Below are 6,779 nucleotides of genomic sequence, written 5' to 3'. Positions count from 1 at the left end.
TAGACGAGGCACGTCTGCCATTTCAGGCCGGCTAGGGCAGTGTCCATCATTCTTTGAAAGGTTGCGGGAGCGGAACACAAACCGAATGGAAGCACCTTAAATTCGTACAGTCCGTCAGGAGTAATGAATGCGGTTTTCTCTCGATCACGTTCATCGACTTCGATCTGCCAGTACCCGCTGCGTAGATCGAGCGATGAAAAGTATCGGGCGTGGCGAAGTCGGTCGAACGAGTCATCGATTCGAGGCAATGGGTAGACGTCCTTTTTCGTAATTTTGTTAAGCCTCCTATAGTCGACGCAGAATCTGAGTGCTCCGTCCTTTTTAGCGACCAGCACAACTGGTGAGGCCCATGGACTTGTGGACGGCTGGATGACATCATCGCGGAGCATTTCATCAACTTGCGCCCGAATAGCCTCTCGTTCTTTCGGCGATACTCGGTAGGGGTGTTGGCGGATAGGGCGCTCGGTGGGATCAACTATAATTCGATGTTTGGGTACTGACGTCTGCTTCACTTTGGAAGTGACGGCAAAGCAGTCACGGTAAGTGTCCAGAATTGCTTGAAGGCGGCGTTTCTGGGTAAGAGACAAAGCTGGGTTCACGTCAGTTTGAACAGTATGTCCAGTGCTCCCGGGAGGGTTCTCGTTGGCCAGCGAAAGGGCGCAATGGGCGGATGGCGCACTGACTTCGTCAAAATAAGCGATAGCTGTACCTTGCGGTAAATGGCGGTATTCGGCACTAAAGTTCGTTAAAAGCAGTTCAGTTCGTTTATTTCTCAAGGCAAAGATCCCCCGAGCGACGCAGACTTGTAGGCTCAACAATAAATTCACGTTCGTTTCTGCGAGGCCTTGCAAGGCGGGAGGGTTGTCGCACTGCACTGTAACAAACAAGCTGGTGCGTGGAGGTAGAGTGACATGGTCGTCGCACACTCGGAAAACTGGCCTGTCTGTGTAGTCGTCGTTGTGCTGTCTGCACTCGTCGGAAATTGCGCGGTGAGTGGAAAACGTCACCATGAAGTCACGGAGGTCGATGATTGCTTCGTTTTCTCTAAGAAAATCAAGGCCGAGAATCAGGTCCTTGGAGCACTCTGCTAGCACAACAAAGCAGCACGAGAAAGTTACGTGGTGAATCTCGACGCGAGCGGTGCACACTCCGAGCGGCGTTACCACGTGCCCTCCGGCTGTCTTTATCGGGGCTCCGTGCCAAGGATTCAGGACTTTTCGCAGAATGGTAGCAAGGCCATGACTCATAACGCAAAAATCAACGCCGGTATCTACAAGGGCAGTCGTGTTGTGGTTATCAACGACGATCGGTATTTCGGCGGAATGTAGCTCACCGTCTACAAAGTGCGGCGTGTCAGGGATCGTCGGGCTGACGGGTCGTTCGTTGCGTCGAATTACGGCGTCGAAGGTAAGCTTCTGTGATCGTCGGGAGGTCGTCGGACTCGTTGGTCGTGCGGTGCGTCGATTGGGGGCGTCGGAGGAAAACTTCGGCGATCGTCGAAAAGTGGTCGGACTGTTGGTCGGAGCGAAGGGTCGGAGGTCGGTCTGTGTGATCGAATCGGTGAGCGGAGGATGTTGGTCGTAGTGTCCATCGACGGCGGCCCTACCCCCGAGGGTCGCCGTCTTCAGTTTTCCCGGTGCGGACTTGGGGACTGCCTGAGGAAAGAACGGCGGCTGGTGGAAAACTGTCTCGGCGGTGGTGACCTGGACTGGCGTCGCTGGAGGGACGCAGGTGGGACGTGGTCGCTGAGGTATTGGTCGATATCCCGAGGTCGTTCGCCATAGCGCGGCCGAGGGGCATCCGGGGAAAATCCGCGCAAGCCCATCCGACGGTACGGGCAGTGGCGCAGAACGTGACCGGCTTCGCCGCAGTGGAAGCACAAAGGCAGATTGTTCGGCGTGCGCCACGCGTGTGCTTTGCGAACGGGTGGTCGAGGTTCAGGTACACCAGTCGAAACTGGATATTGCGGTGGAGGACGTGCGGGAGGAGCAGGGTTTCTGGGTGCCAATTGTTCAGGCGCAGGTGTACGCAACACGTCGCTGTACGTCATGATCTGTGGCGCAGGCGGCTGGTGTGATGGTACTGATGGCACTGATGGCACTGCTTGGCGGAGCTCTTCGCGCACAATATCCGAGATGCCCCCAACACGTGGATGTTGTTCGAGAGAGGGCAGCTTTTGCAGCTCTTCGCGCACGATGCTTCGGATAAGCTCGCGAAGGGCTTCCCTGTCGTTTCCGGCCATTGGCAAGCGGAAGTCTACAGCAGCAATGTTCGCAGAGCGATCGAAATGTACAAATCTCTGATTCAAGGCACGCTCGATGCTTGTTGCTTCTCTCGTAAAATCAGCAACAGTACGTGGAGGATCACGTACAAGGCCAACGAACAGCTGCTCCTTGACGCCTTGCATAAGGTAGCGCACCTTCTTTACCTCCGACATGGACGGGTCCGCCCGGTTGAAAAGCCGAGTCATTTCTTCCACAAACATGGCGACGCTTTCATTAAGCCGCTGTGCTCGGGACTGTAGAGCGAGTTCGGCCATCTCTTTTCTTGCATCGTTGCCGAATGTTGCGCGCAGCTGCCGCCGGAAATCCTGCCAGGTGGAAATGGTAGCCTCATGGTTTTCGAACCACATCTTGGCGGCGTCTTCTAGTGCGAAATAAACATTCTGCAATTTTCGCTCCTCGTCCCACGCATTAAACACAGCGACCCGGTCGTAGCTGGTCAGCCAGTCCTCAACGTCTTCGAACTTGTCGCCATGAAACGGCGTGGGCATACGTGGAGTATGGCAGATCAGCTGCTGGGCACTCACGGGAAACTGAGTGGTGGTCTGAATTGCCGCTGTAGTCATCGTGGTTCGCGGTGGGGAAACAAGAGGACCACACTCGGGTGCTAAGCCTCTCAAGCGACGGCTCGCCTTGTGCACAGGTGTCGTGTCCACGGTGTGTAGATGGGCGTAGGGGGCAGCCAGAGGCTCTTCGTACATGGGATCTACCCAGAAGCTCCACCAAAAATGTCACAGAAGCCAGTGAAACTGGTTCAGCAGGTTTACTTAGGATTAAGTAAAAGCACCGGCAAGATCAGGCACGGAACCGACTGGCGGGCGAGCACCGAGAGAGAAGAATTGACGAGCGCGTGCCAGTCTCCCGAGCTCGCCACATGGCGGCGCCAGTACGATGATATTGCGGCAATATGTGAGAAATTTCTCAGACTCCTTCTTGTCAATTATGCTAAGAAGGAGCAGATCAATCAAGAGGAAATGAGGGTGCTCGTTATAATACATGAAGGAAAGAAGCCAACAGTCGGCGAGGCCAAGGAAAGCGTTGGGGATGGTACTTTACGTCTTTTTTTTTAATGTTTACTTGGATAATCACAGAAATTAGTAATGTAATCTGTTTAGGTGAAAGATAATTAGACACAAAGTAGAAGAAAAAACAACGTGCCGAAGGTGGGATCCAAACCCACGACCTCCGAATAACGCGTCCGGTGCTCTTCCAACTGAGCTACATCGGCCGCTGTCCCCCTGCTACTTTCTTGGGTATTTATGTTGTCTGTATACGAACCTTGAGAGTGTTCACCAGCGCCACCCTCAGCCATAGCGGCGGACGTGGGACGTCCTTTGTTACCGCCAGCGTCACGTAGAACGTGATCAAGAGCGAGGGCGAAAGCTGTGCTAGAACCCTCTTACGCTACCTATGGCTTCAAGGCTGCCAGAACCGAGACCCCAGTAAGCTACAAGCAGATCAATCAAGAGGAAATGAGGGTGCTCGTTATAATTCATGAAGGAAAGAAGCCAACAGTCGGCGAGGCCAAGGAAAGCGCCCAGACGGCCATAGACGTCCGACGGTCGACCGACGGACGTCCGTTTTCGGACCTTCGGACATCCGACGGAAGTCCGGTTATGTTCGATATACGTACAGCGGACGTCCGTCGGACTATCGTTCGTGGATCCGGATCGCGTCCCACGGACGTCCGACGGGCAGCCGGAGGCGGACATTCGGACGTTTCCCGGAACATGCTTGCAGGGCCCGCTATTGGTGTAAAAACTTGCCAATAACATTCGTGTAAAGCTCAGCAAGCATGTGCCATGGAAATTTCAGTCACATACTAGTGCTCAATGCCTTTGTCGTGAGAGTAAAGCAGACAATAGAATATGCAACATGTTCAAGTTTCCTGCTGTCTGCTTTACCTTCACACACAAAGCACTGAACAGTAGTGTGCAATTAAAACTTCCATCAAAGAGACACATATGCTAGCTGAGCTTTACACAAATGCACCATTCCTGAAAACATGCTAAGTGCATAGGCATACCAGCATGCGAGGTTGTAAAAAAACCATTTTTTTTGGCTTTATTGCAAAAACTGCATGCATAAATACTCTACACTAAAAAAATATCGATGTTAAGGAATGGCATGGTAAAATGCAGGCCAACTGGAGTATTAAGAATCTACTTGAATAATTTTAATTATCCTTGGCCGTGACAGCTCTTCCCTTGGGGAGGTGGTGGAGGAGAAGGTATTTATTGAAACCTAACATTTCGGAATTAGCGAGGAGATGAGCGAGTTCTCTGTGGGTGGCCTCTGCAGGCCGGGATTCCAGGAGCAGTTACTATTCTGTGCATTTGCTCGATCAGCTGTTGCTGGTCTTTCAGGCCTAAGATGGAAAGAGCAGGCTGGGCTCCTCCTGCAATAGAAGGGAAAATGAAATTCAAGTTATCTGTGCTGAACTTTGATTACACATCTCCAAAGGCAACTGCCAGTTTCTCTCAATTGCTTTTTCCAGATGGCACTGTACGCATGCACCTCCATTCAGAACTGTCACATACTATATAGAAAGGTCATATAACTGCAGCAAAACCCATGCAGAACAACAAAAGATACAAACGTAGTTTGACCAGAACCTGGCGTTCAGTATTTTAATGTTTTTATGTCGTCTTTTTGAACATGCCACTCTGACCAAACATGGCATGTTATGCTTGCTGCTATGCGCCCTCAGCAATGCCCAAGACATGGAGTGCACATGCAGAGAAACTAAGCATAAAGGATGCTGTATATGAACATAAAGCACAGCCAGAGCATTGCAGTATTACACAGGTACGCATTGGCGGCAGAAACCTGCATTTTGAGCGGTTCAACAGGCAGATTTCTAAAGTCATTGTTCCTGCTCTGAAAAGAAGTGATCAATAATAACATCATTTAAAATTGTTACCTTTTTATTCTGTAAACTGCACATTTCGCTGGTTTCCATGTACCCTCTACCGAAGACATTCATTGGGCGTGTTGGGGGTATATCGACATCAACATCTAGGCTACAAGCGTCTAGAAAGCGTCTCCTTAGAGCAACTGCGACGAAGTAATTTATCTGATAACATGCAAGCTGCTGCAGCAGAATAAAGATAGACATTTGACATGTGGCTAAAGCCCAATGGGGAAGCATAGCCCGCCGCAGTGATTGCGCAGTATTCATGCTTCTACAAGAGTTAAAAGTAAAGTTGTTTACCCACAGCACTATATGTGACATTACAATAGCAAGGCTTATAGTTACACAAAACACAAAAAGCTGACAACCACAAGCTCTTGATGTATTACCGGCAGCATGCAGCATGGATGTTAGTTACTGAAATATGGTTGCATAATTCTGGCAACCAGCTGTGCATGTATGTCATGGATTTCTCAACTACGCACAACAAATTACAAAAAGAATAATGGTATTTATAAATGCAGCCAGCTGTTCACAAAAAACATTGTAGCTTTTTTATGGGGAAGGTAGTGGGCGCCAAAGAAACTGCCCCTGTAAAGGCGCCTAAATTTGCCCCTATGTAATATCGGGGACAAGTGTGTGGACTACACAAACTGCAATCAAAGCACATAACTTTCACATCGACCAGGAAACTCTGACCATACTTGTCGATGTGAAAGTTGAACGTTAGTTCTTTCATGTGTGCAAAAGAAATAAGGTCACAATTCGTTTACATCGCGATTCTAGTCCAAAATCTAGACATACTGTCCAGAGACTTTCGCCCCCACAGTATAAGCCACCACTTGGGTAAGAGATTAGTAAAAGAAGTGTATAAAAGACATTAGTGCTGTTGGACAGCCATAGCCATAAAAATGGTATTGACATTGGAGTACTGCTGGAGGGCATTACAAAAGCAAGAGTTAGTGTCCGCTGGTCCTCATTCGAAAGAACAAAAAGAGGGGGGGGGGGACGAAATCTACCTCAACTACATGTTTTGAGTGACACCAAGCCGCAGTTAGTAATAAAGATATCACACACTTTTGTGGAAGATTTGGGAGCGCTTTGCTGCTTTTTTACAGGATTGGACAAATGAGCTCACCATCTTCAGAATGGCACGTTATATAGAAATGAAAATAGTGAATTTACTGCATCTGGCCACAACAACTTGCACACGGAGAGGAAGATGAACTGAAAATTTTATACATGAATGTACGTATTTACAACAGGTGAAACAATGACCATGATCTATGCCGAAGAGGAAAAAGATCAAAATCTAGCTCAGAACGAGTTCTCCAGGCCGCGGGGCCGTTTCATTAACTTCGGGACTCCGCCCACATTTTTCATCCCCAATGACAACGAACTCACACATGACTGGCTAACAAACATTTTGGCATGTCTTTCCACTTTCATAAGGTTCTTCACCCTCTCCCTAATACAAACAATGCAAAAGGGACAACAAATTCGTTTCACAACAAACAGAATTTAGAGAATGGACCTCGAAATGATTGGCTCACTAGGTCACATGCCAAACTCTCTCCCATAGG

General features: G+C 49.4%; 1 long non-coding RNA gene across 1 annotated transcript in view; it reads right to left on the bottom strand.

The window, feature by feature from the left end:
• Positions 1 to 4,381: 4,381 nt before the first annotated feature.
• LOC146172358 (uncharacterized) overlaps positions 4,382 to 6,779 on the bottom strand; it is a 70,805-nt gene continuing 68,407 nt past the window's right edge. The window contains exon 3 of the long non-coding RNA XR_014702524.1: positions 4,382 to 4,680. This is a non-coding gene — a long non-coding RNA (uncharacterized LOC146172358). The remainder of the gene's footprint in view (positions 4,681 to 6,779) is intronic.

This window comes from Amblyomma maculatum, unplaced genomic scaffold, assembly GCF_055883805.1.
Source record: "Amblyomma maculatum isolate TAMU_Amacu unplaced genomic scaffold, ASM5588380v1 scaffold_13, whole genome shotgun sequence".
In the NCBI taxonomy this organism is placed as follows: domain Eukaryota; kingdom Metazoa; phylum Arthropoda; class Arachnida; order Ixodida; family Ixodidae; genus Amblyomma; species Amblyomma maculatum.
The sequence above is the reverse complement of the archived record's forward strand: the minus strand, read 5'-3'. Positions and strand labels throughout refer to the sequence as shown.